This window comes from Chiloscyllium plagiosum, unplaced genomic scaffold, assembly GCF_037043375.1.
Source record: "Chiloscyllium plagiosum isolate Xiang-an unplaced genomic scaffold, Cpla_swu_hap1 HiC_scaffold_7, whole genome shotgun sequence".
NCBI classification, from domain to species: Eukaryota; Metazoa; Chordata; class Chondrichthyes; order Orectolobiformes; family Hemiscylliidae; genus Chiloscyllium; species Chiloscyllium plagiosum.
In genome coordinates, this window is record NW_028270145.1 from 99,868,569 (window position 1) to 99,882,990 (window position 14,422).

Sequence of the window (14,422 nt, forward strand, 5' to 3'; positions counted from 1 at the left end):
TTAACAATAATATTGATATTAAAATAATGCATCATTTTGTTATTAATTCCAATAGAGTGTTGTTATCCCAAGTTCTTTACTGTTATATTTTAACTGCAGTGTTTGAATAAATTGTGTTTTGCTTAACATCAAATAGTTTGACCAATCAAATTGCATTTGGAATGCCACACTTCCCATTTACCTTTAAAATAAGAAAAGTTATGGTTTAGTCTACCTTCTTAATATATTTTGAGGGGGTCTGGTCTTGTCCATAACACCCATAATCCTTGATTCCCTTACTGATTTAAAAACTGTTTATTTCAGCCTTGAATATAACTGATAACCCAGCCTCAACAGCAATCTGTAGTAAAGAATTCTACCGAATCACAGTCCTCTGAGAGAAGAAATTTCTTCCTCATCTCTGTCTTTAATAGCAACCTCTTACTCTGAAATTTTGCCCTCTGGTCCGAGAATCTTCCACTAGGGGGAAACCACCTTTTCACATCTATCTCGTCAAACCTTGGCTGGTACATCAAGGCACTTTTTAAATCTCTTTCATCCAAGGAATAAATAGTGTGGTTTAATTATATCTTGTAAAGTACTGCTCAAATATAATATTGTATTAGGTTGAAATTGCACTATATAAAGTTTAACCAGTGCCATGAGTTGGGACATTTTTGAATAATTAGCTGTTAGGGTTTATCATAAAAAAAATCCCAACACTACTTCATCAACTATCACATGGGTTTCAGATTCTGCATCATCACTTACCCTGAAACTTTATTGACCATTTTTACTTTTTAGGCCTTCACTTCTCTGTCAGCAGCCTTTTCTCGTGTTAGAAAGTGATTCTTGTGATCTATTTCTTCCCCTGAACTTCATATTCAGGCAGTTATCTTTCAATGTCTCTCTCTCTCTCTCTAAAAAAAGCTATTTGATTTCTTTCAGCTCAGAAAATCCTGCCTTCCTCACAGCAGACTTTCAAAGAGTAGATAGAATTCCTGCTGGAAGTGAATGTGTTTAAATTGAATGATTTTCCACTTACAGAGTATAGGTAACTCTATGTTGCACCAGATCCCAGACTATCCATTCTGATAAGGGATAAGATAAAAGATAAGACAAGGAAGGAATGATTTTCTGACCACTGTCTAAGAATGTGGCCAAAAACTAAAAGGAACAAGTTCAGGCAAGTTAGTATTTTCTTCTAGTCTAGAGGTCCTATCAAGCTTTACAAAGCCTCAAGGCACAGAAAATCAAAATTAAATGATAAATATTGGCATCAAAGCAACGTGTATTATTTTTACAGCTGTCTAGACTTCATGCATTGAAATTGCTGTAAACTTCAATTTCCCAGGTGCAAAAGGACCTGGCATCAGAAGAGATTTCATTCAATGTTGTACGGATGCTATTCAATAAGATCTATACAGATATAGTAACTGAATAGATGCAATTGAATACTGCACAACATAAGATGCCAGAAATACAAGCATAATTTCAATAAATGGCAGATCGTGAAGTAATGTGGGCTGAGATAAATACGTTCAAAAGTGATAAAAGCAACATAATGCTGTAAGACAAACAACAACTACAAAGCAGCAGAGTTTCTGTAAAGCAGGCTTAGATAACCTGGACATGCAAACAATATCACATTAAAAGAAGTTGCTCAAATTTCAGTATACTCCGATTAAACTCTGAAACCAGGCAGCGACAATGCACCAGTGAATCACTGTACAAACATTTGCAAGCACGCTTATGAATGACGTTGAGAAAATAAATGTAATAGATACTTACTTTTCATCTAAATACACTGCCTTATTCAAATTTGACATTGTGTTCATGTGATAAATTGTCATCATGGTATGTTGCATAATCCATACAGAAGAGGACTGAACATGCAATAGTTGAAACTCTGCTCGATCTGGATTTGGTGGAGAATATTTACATTACAAAAATAGAAGGAAAAGTCAGCACAATTGCAGTTTTAGAAAAACGAGAGTTCGACAGCTCCAGTGTTCTGTTTCAAAAAGAATGGGTTGTATTGATTGAAATAGAATGAAATATGTCATGTCAAGATTCCAGTTGAACAGTAAATTGAACAGCAAATTTGCAGGTGAAGATATTGCCATCATTGCAAATCGTTTATGTGTCTGACCAATAAGCATTTCCAAGATTGATGCAAATTTGTGCATGAACTACAAAAACGTAATTTATGGCTTTTTGAACTTTGGGATAAAAAACGTACATGGAACTCAGGTGCTACTTGCTGAATGCACAAATATAGAAATCTGCCACTCCAAATTGTCTTGTTGAATTCTCATTAACAGAAGTTTAATATTGCAGACTGATTGATATCATTCAGATTTCTTACTGCAGTTGGCACAATGACATAAAGAATTTTGGTCACCTTCAGAAGTCCGTTGGCACTTTAAGCATTGTCCCTCTAAATCTTAGGACCTGAGAAAGGTTCATTAATATCTGCTTGTAGAGATTACAGGACTGAGGAGATTGCCTGTCTGAAGCAGACAGGAAGCTGAAATATGGTTGATATATTTTTCATTCCATCTTATTGGTCAGCCTTCCTCAACTGCAAGATTGTGTATCTGGTTCTCATCTTTTTTTTAACATGCTGTCTTCATGCTGAGGCAAACACTTACTCATGCTTTAGGCCAGGATAGAAGTTAGGCAAAACTGACCATGTGACTTATCTCATCATTATAACTGAAAATTTCAATAGTTGAGGTGTAAGTGTTAATGCTTTCTGGCTTTTCATTAATTTCTGAAAGTAGTTCAGGGAATTGGGCATGTGGTCTTTGCATGAGTTGACATTGCAAATAGTGCATCTTTCAGTCTAATTCCATTTGGAAAACATAACATTTTAAGTAACTAAGAGTTACTTGAGGGCACATTGGAAATAACCTTTGTAGCTGCATTGATAGCTTGAGCACTGTTAGAAAGAAAAAGTGAATATAAATAACTATTCTGAATAAGCTTCATTATATTTCCGAAGCTATGTCTTAAAGCATTTCACTTTTGCTGGCCAGCCTAATCCTACTATAAATCCTGACCAATTTCTCAGGGTCATTTTGTTTTCTCTAGTGACAGAATATTCCTGGTAGTATTCTCAGAGGCTATAGTCTCCTCAGAAGATACTGGTAGCGGTAAAGAGCTAAGAGGCTCAAAATGTGAAGACTCCAAAAAGTATTACCCACTGACAACTTTGTCTCAGCACAAATTAAACCATAAAATGTCTGTGTGAGAGTGGCCCCCTTCTAAGCTACTTCTCCTGATTTAGATTATTAAAGGCCATTCCCAATTCCATTTTAGGGAACAGCCATGATGTTCCCCATCCAGCTCCCTCTCTCACCAACATCTGCAAACCATAGGTGAGGAAGGGACATTCAGCTGCAGGCTGGGATGAAATTTAGGTTTGTGCAACGGTTGCCTTACGCAACTGAAGCCTTTTTCACCACTGTCTTGCTCATCTCAGATAGGATAGAAGAACGGAGTTCACCTCAAAGGATCGGCCTCATAATGTCGGAGGATGGTAGATGTTTATGGGTTAAATTAAAGAAGGACGTTGAAAGTTTCTTAGCCTGATGAACATTAGTTTAAGTGTTGCAATAAACACTGAAGTTGTGACATTTCAGGTGGCAGCTCACAACAGATCAGATTGATTCAATTCAGGTTCACAGCATGCTCATTGTCTTGGAATCATGAAGATATGGCCATGGATTGCTAATCCAGTAAAGGAAACACTTCACTACCCAACTTTGTTTTATTTTAAGCACAGATAGACACATGGGGAAAAGATAGAATAAGAAAACTAGCGCCTTTTCTTCTGTAATGGTAAACACAAATGAATGAATTGTAACCATAACTAAAATTTTTAAAAATGCAGAATATAGTAGTATTCATATCTGTTAAAATTACAAGTATGCCAAACTTCCATTGTGATGCTTTTGTAGGTGACAGTATGCTCTCAGATTGAAATTTATATTTGTTACCATTCTAAAAAGCTGCACAAATGCACAATTGACCCACTATGTTCAGGCACAACAGGTGACAGTGCAAAATATACCAAAAAAAATGTCATATCTAAACTGAAAAATCTGAATGATTTCTCTCATGAATAGTCTTCATTTGGATGAATAGAATACTTTTAGAACTCTTACCCGAGACCCATTTCTGACAAACTCATGTGAATGCATGACTAACCAGATAGCCAAAACAGAGAAAATGCTTGAAAATCTCAGCAAATCTGGCAGCATCTGTAAGGAGAGAAAAGAGCTGACGTTTCGCGTGTACCTGGCCCTTTGTCAAAGCTTTTTCAAAGGGCCAGTTAGACTCGAAACGTCAACTCTTTTCTCTCCTTACAGATGCTGCCAGACTTGCTGAGATTTTCCAGCATTTTCTTTTTTTTGGTTTCAGATTCCAGCATCCGCAGTAATTTGCTTTTAACCAGATAGCCAGCTTTCTAGTAACAGCAGCTCAGTCATACTTGAACAGCTGGTCTCTCTGGTATTCACAGGCATTTAGTGAGCCTCTGGAGAAATTGAATTGTCAACAGTCTTTAGAGCAAATAAACTAAAAGTGGGGATGCACAACCTACAGGCAAAATTCATAGAAAAAAGGTTGAACATTTTCAACTTGAGTCAGCAGCTGTACATTGTAGTTAAACTTGAATGAAAGGCGCAGAAAAAACTAATAGGGTTTTGTATCTGCTAACTGGACATATAGAGTTATCGAGTTACAAAGGCAAAGGTGGAGGTCATTAGCCCATTGAGCTCATAATGAGTCTGTACAAAAAATTGAATCAGACCATATGTCATGCAAAAATATTAAAACTATGCATTTTAGTCCTTTAACTCAGCTAATGCAATCACGTTTTCTTTTCCAAACCTGTCATAAGATAATGCATCAAATCTCTCTTCAATTTCCTTTGTTGCAAAATGAAAAACCCTGGCTTGTTCAACTTAAACTTGTAGCAAAATATTCCCTGAGCTTAAGGATGTCTTGCACTTACCTCTAGACTGCAGTTGCTATGTTTATCAAGAAATTGTTTGGGTCACTAGAAGAAAGACGTCACAATTGACAAGGCCAGTCTCTGAAAACAATATCAGAAAAACCGAAAGCAATATCAATTGCAAAGCCAAGGCCTTTTCCTGTGGGGCAGTCAAAAACTAGAGGGCCTAAGTTTATGGTGAGAGGGGAAGGATTTAAAAGGGATCTGAGGGGCAACTGTATAGAATGTGCTGCCAGAGAAAGTGGTGGAGGATGGTACAATTACAACAGTTAAAAGGCATCTGGATGGGTATATAATTAGGAAGGGTTTAGTAAGATATGCGCCAAGTGCTAGCAAATGGGACTAGATTTATTTAGGATATCTAGTCAACATGTATGAGTTGGACTGGATCTTCTGTTTTTGTGCTGCACATTTCTATGACTCTCTGACTCTGTCTTGTAAAATGTCTGGATTTCAAATTATCACCTGAGCAGAAGTATAATTTGAACATCCCATCATTTTTATAGCTACCAGCATTGCAATCATGATGACAGGAAGTCAACTGGACCTTTTTTTATAATCATTGTAGATCAGATACTTGGTTCCATGGATGCATTCCCATGTGCATTTTCTTTTTAAAAAACCCAAAGGATGTGATAGAGGCTGGTACAATTGCAACATTTAAAAGGCATCTGGATGGGTATATGAATAGGAAGGGTTTGGAGGGATATGGGCCGGGTGCTAGCAAGTGGGACCAGATTAGGTTGGGATATCTGGTCAGCATGGGTGAGTTGGACCGAAGGGTCTGTTTCCATGCTGTATATCTCTCTGACTCTGTGACTCTAAGTTTGTTTTAATAAATGGGTTATTGTTGAGTTTATTGAAGGTTCCTGATGTAAGTCATTTCTTGTTCTAGGTTACAGTAAGAAAGGGTAACAATTTGACCATTATAGTGATGAAATAAAATATTAACATTTTTGGTATAACTTGTGGATTGGAGAGCATTCAACAGCAGTGCATTCCTCCTGTCAGAGTTGTCTTAGATCTATTTGTATCTATTTAGGGTCATGTTAGTGGCAATTTCTTTTGTTGCCTAGGCCCTAAGCTCTCATATTCTCATTTTCCCTATATCCCACTTTCTTGATTTCACTTACTTCATTTAAGGCACTTCTTAAAACCTTTTTCTCTGGTCATCTGAGCTGATATCTTGTTATGTGGTTCTGTGGCATACTCTGCTTTCTAAACCTCCTGGAAATTGCCTAGCGCCATTTTATTACATTAAAGGTGTTTTATGGATACAACTTCTTGTTGTTTCATGCCCCGCTTTATCTCTTCTGCAAAATTGCAATCTCCTCGTGTCTGCATGGGTTTCCTCCATATGCTCCGATTTCCTCCCACAGTCCAAAGATGTGCAGGTCAGGTGAATTGGCCATGCTAAATTGCCCATAGTGTTAGGTACATTAATCAGAGGGAACTGGGTCTGGGTGAGTTACTCTTTGGTGGGTTTGTGTGGACTTGTTGGGCCGAAAAGCCTGTTTCCAAACTGTGACAGTCAGTTGAATTTGTCCTTTGTTTGTTGGTAACAATCAACAAATTTGAATATCAAAATAATTTATACATGTAAAAACACAATGGCACAAACAGTGATTATTGAAGAACACCCTTAACTCGCATCCTTCATTTTGAACCTGATTTACCATGACTTACTGTTTTGTCCTTAAGACAACTTTTCATCCAAACTGACAGTGGTTCAGTGATTCTTGTCTCAACATTGTTCTCTGTCCACAGATGTTGATGGACCTGCTGTGTATTTCCAAGACTTTGCATTTTTATTACTGACTCCCAGCATCTGGAGCATTTTGCTTTTATGTTTAACATATGGTGCCACCGTATGTTAAAATGTTACAACTTATTTCCTCTGTTAATCAAGTATCTTTGAGAAGTATTCCAGCATTTTTTGATTGTAATTTTACAATGGTTAGAAAGTTTCAGTAAATAAGTTCAAAAGGCTAATACATGCCTTTTACTGTAAGCTTATTTCACTTTTCTTGCTCCTGTCTGCACTACCATTCATAGAATCATGGAATTTTAGTTTCAGGAGACCAGTTTGACACACTGTGCCTGTTGTGGCTCCTGAAAGATCTACCCGAACTAATCTCACTCTCCAGTCTTATTTCTGTAGCTTTCTAAATTCATCACTTTCAAATATGTATCCAGTTGACTTTGAAACATCCTGTGGAATCTGCCTCCACCATTCTACCAGAGAGAGTATTCCAAATCCTAACAATTCTCTGAGTAAAGGAGTTTCTCGTCATCTTGCTCTGAGCACTTCCGGACAATCTTGCAATTGTGACCCCTAGTTACTGACATACCAACAAGTGAAAACAAAATAGCCTTCTTCACCCTGTCAAAATTGTTCATAATTTTAGAACACCTCAATAATGTCAACTCTTAAACTTCTCTGCTCCAAGGAGAATAAGCCCATTCTGCTTGATCTTTCCTTGTTTCTAACATCCCTCATTCCTCTTTTCATTCTAGTAAATCTCCTTTGCGCTTTCTGCACAGCTTCACCATCCTTCCTTCAGTAATGTGCCGAGAACTGAACACGATAATCTGAATGTGGTGTGACCGATGACTTACAGAGGTGTAGCATCACTTCTTTGCTTTTATACACTGTCGCTCTATTGATAAATCTAAGGAACCCTGTAAAACATTTTAACCACTATTCAAACTTGTCTGGTCACCTTCAGAGAATTATGCATTAATTATACATTAAAAACAAATTAAATTGCATATAAACAAATTAAAGGTCATCAATTATTCCATAGTTCATTCACTTAAATTGCAATATATGGAATTTAAAGTGAGATTCTCCTCACAAGCCAAATCACATCCCTCTTCATCCAACGTTGTTAATATATGCCTGCATTGGTTTGTATCTCAGCAACTCACCTGGCAGCACCTTAAATGTAACTATGATACTTTCGACAATTTCATATCCTTAATATCCTGAGATAATGATGTTTCTCTCGAATCTTGTTGGGTGCTTGAGGCATTAGGAGACCGTGGGTTGAGGCCGACATTTAGTATTTAGGATCATCAGGAAGGAATGGTGGTCAGATGGAGGCCAGATTCCTCCTGTCCTGCAATGAAACAAAAAAAAAGTGATATTTCTTCCTTTTCTAGGCTTCTTCTGTCATCAGATTCACTGATTGCAAAAGATTTGAGCTGAACTTGAACAAAGGTTTGGGCAGATAATGTCTCTATAGCCAAATAAATTCATGTAACACAGGAGCCCCTTGGCTTCGCTTGGATATCTCTCCTGCTTGCTTAGAGGACAAAAAGAGTGAATGCATTTTTGTAGCAACCTTCATGATCATAGATGTCTCAAAACACTTTTTATCCACTTTTGAAATGTAGTCACTGTTGCTTTGCACAGCTAACCTGCTCACAGTAAGCACCCACAAACAGCAACTAATGATCAGATGCAATATTCTGCTTACCAGTGATTGTGATTGAGGAATGAATATTAGCCTGAGCACTAAAGATGACGTTTTGGTCTTTTCCTGTTATTTTGCATTCAAATGAGCAAGAAATTAGAATCAAAGTTGAAGAAATTCATCAGAAAGCCAGCACCTCTGATAGTTCAGAGCTCTTTTCATGTCAGCTGAACTCTGTGCTGAAGTCATAGAGTCATAGATTACACAGCACAGAAACAGACCCTTTGGCCCAACTCGTCCATGCTGATCAGATATACTAAATTAATCTAGTTCCATTTGCCAGCACTTGGCCCATATTCATATTCACATACCCTTCCAGATGTCTTTTAAATATTGTAATTGTACCATCCTCCACCACTTCCTCTAGCAGGCCATTTCAAAAACGCACCACACTCTGCACAAAAATGTTGTCCCTTAGGTCTCTTTTATATCTTTCCCCTCTCACCCTAAACCTTTGCCCTCTAGTTCTGGACTCTCCCACTCCAGGGAAAAGACTTTGTCTATTTATCCTATCCATGCCCCTCATGATTTTAGAAACATCTATAAGGTCACCCTTCAGCCTCTGATGCTCCAAGGAAAACTGCCCCAGCCTATTCAGCCTCTTCCCGAGGCTCAAATCCTCCAACCCTGGCAACATCCTTGTAAATCTTTTCTGCACACTTTCAAGTTTCACATCCTTCCAATAGGAGGGAGACCAGAATTACACACAACCCTGGAGTAGAACTAGAACCCACAGCCCTCAAATGAACTATGCTTGGCAGGTTATAACTGAAACCACAAGAAGGCAGCAAGATTGGAGGAGGATTGGGGAACTGGCTCTATTAGTTGACCACCTGCTCAGTTTCTTCCTGCAGGAAGAGCCAAAATCATCCTATTGTGTTTCTTTTCCTCCCCCATCACAATAAGCTTTCCTCACCTACAAAGATTAATACAATTGAATTAACAGAAAATGTATTTAACTGTTTTGCTGAAGGACAACATGAAACAGCTGGCATTAAAACATCTGTCTTCCAGGACTGATGTTGAAATAAAGCCTAACATTGTAGTAGACACATTGTAATAAGTAACACTCTGCCTGTGAGTTACTTAGAAGAAAATGCTGGATTATTTTATTTGCTTCTTTATAACTTTTTTGAATCTGAACCTTCTAAGTTAGATGGTTGTAGAATATATGTCACTCCTGTTCCATTCAGCTCCTCTTTTGTTCCACATAACTGTGACTTGCCTTTTTGATTTTATAGAGTCGGAGAGTCATACAGCACAGAAACAAACCCTTTGGTCCAACTCGTCTGTGCTAACCAAGTTTCTTAAACTGAACTAGTCCCACTTGCCTGTGTTTGGCCCATATCCCTATTTACGTACATGTACAAATGTATTTGAAGAGTTGTAATTATACACACCACTATCATTTCCTCTGGCAGCTTATTCCATACATGCACAACCCTTTGTGTAAAAAGGTTGCCCCTCAGGTTCCTTTTAAATCTTTCCCTTCTCATCTTAAACCTACACTGTATAGATATGGACTCCCCTACACTTGGGAATTGACCTTGGCTATTCAGCTTTTCCATGCCCTTCATTTTTATAAATCTCTACAACGTCACCCCTCAGCCTCTTACAATTGAAGGAAAAAAGTCTCAACTTATCCAGCCTCTCCTCATAATGCAAACCCTCCAGTTTGATAACATCGTTTTTGCACCCTTTCCAGTTTAATTATATCCTTCCTATAGCAGCATGATCAGAATTGAACACAGTACTTCAAATGTAGCCTTGCCAAAGTATTGAACATAGTAACATGACATTCCAACTCCTGTACTCAATTCGTGAAGCAAGGGCACTAACTGCTAAAAAGGCCATGATTAAAGGGTTAATGTTCGCCGTAAGGAAAACATCATCTCCTTACTGTATAGTGCAATTGCATAATTTTTTAATGAGATTCCCAGTGTGGAGATACCACATGTCATCAAACTACCCAAGAAACCAATCATTGCAAGGAATTCTGACAGACATTCAACCAGGACATGAAAAGCACTGAAATCAAGTTAGAATTTTGGTGTAGAATTAAATGAACAAACTTGAAACATATGAGGTGAATGGAGAAGCTGAAAAAGCCTCAAAAATAAACTTTCATTTAAAAATACTCATTCAAGAAACCCGACAGTCAACTTAATGGTGACTTATAACAACAGAAATGAAATTGAATGGATCACTTATTCCATTCAATTCCATGGTGCTTAGGCACCATAAAAGACAACGGCAGAAATAGCCCTCCCAATCCTGCAAAGTCCTCCTCATTAACATCTAGGGGCTAGTGCCCAAATTGAGAGAGCTGACTCACAGACTGGTCAAGCAACAGTCTGACATAGTCATGCTCATGGAATTATATCTTACCAACAATGTCCCAGACATCGCCATCACCATCTCTGGATATGCCCTGTCCCACCAGCAGGTCAGACTCAGCAGAGATGGTGACACAGTGGTATACAGTTGAGAGGGAGCTGTTGATGGAGTCCTCAACATTGACTCTGGACCCCAGGAAGTTTCATGCTCTTATGTTAAAATATGAGCAAGGGAACCTCCTGCTGATCAGCACATACCGTTGTAGTATGTGGCTGCAGTACTACTGATTGAACTGGTTGGGTCCTAAAGGACATAGCTACTAGAGTGGGTCTGCCACAGGTCATGAGGGAACCAACAAGAAGGAAGAACATACTTGACCTCATCCTCACCAATCTGCCAGCTGCAGATACATCTGTCCATGACAGTATCGGTAAGAGCGACCACCGCACAGTCCTTGTGAAGACAAAGTCCCACTTTTACATTGAGAATAACCTCCATTGTGTTGTGTGGTACTATCACCGTGTTAAATGCGAGATCAGACTTAGAAACTCAAGACTGGGCATCCATAAGATGCTGTGAGCCATTAACAGAAGCAAACTTGTACTCCAGCACAGTCTGTAACATCATGGCTCGTCATATCATTGACTCAGCCTTTACTATCAAGGCAGGGGATCAACCCTGGTTCAATGGAGAGTGCAGGGGGGCATGTAAGTAGCAGTACCAGGCATACCTGCAGATGAGGTGTCAACGTGGTGAAGCCAACAAACAGACTATTTGCATGCCAAACAGCGTAAGGAGCAAATGATAGAGCTAAGTGATCCCACAACCAAGCAATCAGATCTAAGCTCTACAGTCCTGCCACATCCAATAGTAAATGGTGGTGGATGATTAAGCAACTCACTAGAGGAGAAATCTCCACAATTATCTGCATCCTCAATGATGGAAGAACGCAGCATATCAATGCAAAAGAAAAGGCTGAAGCTTTCATAGCAATCTTCAGCCAGAAATGCTGAATGGATGATCCATCTCGGCTCACTCCAGTAGTTCCCAACATTACAGATACCAGACTTCAGCCAATTTGATTTACTCTACTTGATATTAAAAAATGGTTGGAGACACTGGATACTGCAAAGACTATGTTGCCAGACAACATTTGGGTAAGAATGCTGAAGACTTGCTCTCAGAACTCGCCACTCTCCTAGCCAAGACATTCCAACTCAGTTACAACACTGGCATCTAACGACAACTTGGAAAATTATTCAAGTAGATCCTGCACATAAAAGGCAGGACAAATCAGCCTGGGCAATTACTGCCCCATCAGTCTACTCTCGATCATCAGTAAATTGATGGATGATGTCATCAACACTGCTATCAAGAAATACCTGCTCAGCAATAACCTGCTCAGTGATGCCCAGTTTGGGTTCTGCCAGGGCCACTCAACCTCAGATCTCATTACAGCCTTGGTTCAAACATGAACAAAAGAGCTGAATTCCAGAGGTGAGGTGAGAATGACAGCGCTTGACATTAAGGCTGCATTTAAATGTGTGAAATCAAGGTGCCCTAGTAAATCTGGAATCAATGGGTATCAGGGCAAATTCTTCACTAGTTAGAGCCAGACCTGGCACATAGGAAGATGGTTGTGGTTGTTGGAGGTCAGTCATCTCAGCTTCAGGACATCTCTGAGGAGTTCCCCAGGGAAGTGTCCCAGGCCCAACCCTCTTCAGCTGCTTCATCAATGACCTTCCCTCCATTATAATGTCAGAAGTGGGGTTGTTCACTGATGATTGCATAAGTTAGGCACCATTTGCAACTCTTCAGACACCGAAGCAGTCCGTGTCCAAATGCAACAAGATCTGGACATATCCACGAGGTAAAAACAATGACTGCAGATGCTGGAAACCAGATTCTGAATTAGTAGTGCTGGAATAGCACAGCAGTTCAGGCAGTATCCAAGGAACAGCGAAACCGACGTTTCGGGCAAAAGCCCTTCATCAGGAGTCCTGATGAAGGCTTTTGCCCGAAACATCGATTTCGCTGCTCCTTGGATGCTGCCTGAACTGCTGTGCTCTTCCAGCACCACTAATCCAGAATCTGGACATATCCAGTCTTGGGCTGACAGGTGGCAAGTAACATTTGCGCCACACAAATGCCAGGCTACACCATCACCAGTAAGAGACAATCTAACCACCGCCCTTTGATATTCAATGGTGTTACCATCACTAAATCCCCCACTGTCAACATTCTAGGAGTTATCAGTGATAGGAAACTCAAATGGACGCACCACAAAAATGCAGTGGCTACAAGAGCAGGTCAAAGGCTGGGAGTACTGCAGTGAATAACTCACCTCCTGATTCCCCAAAGCCAATCCACCATCTACAAGGCACAACTCAAGAGTGTGATAGAATACTCCCCATTCACCAAGAAGCGTGGACGGGCAATAAATGCTGGCCAACCAGTGACACCCACATCCCACAAAATGAATAATGTTTTAAAAATTCCACGAATCTAAAATTATGCTTAAATAGCCAATGGACCAATCTGTTATTTAAAAATGCTGTATTTATTATTCAAGTTGCTTTTAAAATGCTAAGAACGACTGATTGAACACAATGTTTTGATGTAGTTTCTTACAGCTATATGACAGGGAATTGCTCACCACAAAGCACATTTCAATGATCATTGGCTCTGGGATGGTGATGAGGGGGAAAAGTGGTGGATTCCACAGTGTAGCTTGTGTTAGAAACCCAAGTGACAGGCTGCTTTTTTTCAGAATTTCCACGCCAATCTATGGTTTCCAAAATCTTTATAGTGTGGTCAGTTTCAGATAAGGAATAAAGACTGCAAATACTGACAGCTCAGTGTCAAAAATCCCTGAAACATCTCAGTCAGTGTTGCCTCACTGCAAGACAGACAGATTCAATGAGACAAAACATCTTTAAAATAAGACACCTCTTGCAATTTCTAAACACACACACACAAAAAAATGATTAGCTCTTTTGTTCTCCATCCCTATTCTATAAATCATCCCAATTTAGAGAAAAGAATGGAGCTTTTAAAATGCCAATCAGTGTGGCTCTTGAAACTGTTTCTATCAAATTATGACATATTTTTCTTGCAGGGAAACATACTGTGTGATATTATTGACACAAATTGCTTCACCCAAACCACTTCCAAGCTATTTCAGCTTCCCAGATCTCATACTGGCTTCATGATTGAAAACATTTGACGGGTATGCAGGACATTTTTTTTTAACTTGTGCATTAGAATAGGTCAACAAAAGATTTTAGCGTTAGAAATGATTTACTCTGACCGCATTCATGCAAGTCTGCACAGGAGGCATTAGTTCAATAGACATAAACTGGGGAGCAATTATTTCTTTTGAAAAAAAATTGCAATTTGTGGCATGGGTCTGAGTTAATTGATGCATTAGAAGTCTTAAAACAGGGTATCCAATTGTCATAATGTTATTTTACAATCCTTATATCAAATTGTCAATGTATAATAATGATTGGTTTTCATTTTTCTCAGCTATGATTCATGTATGCAATTTTTTTTGCTGACACATTCCATCTTAAGTCTCACAATGAAGAAAGAATCTTTATCA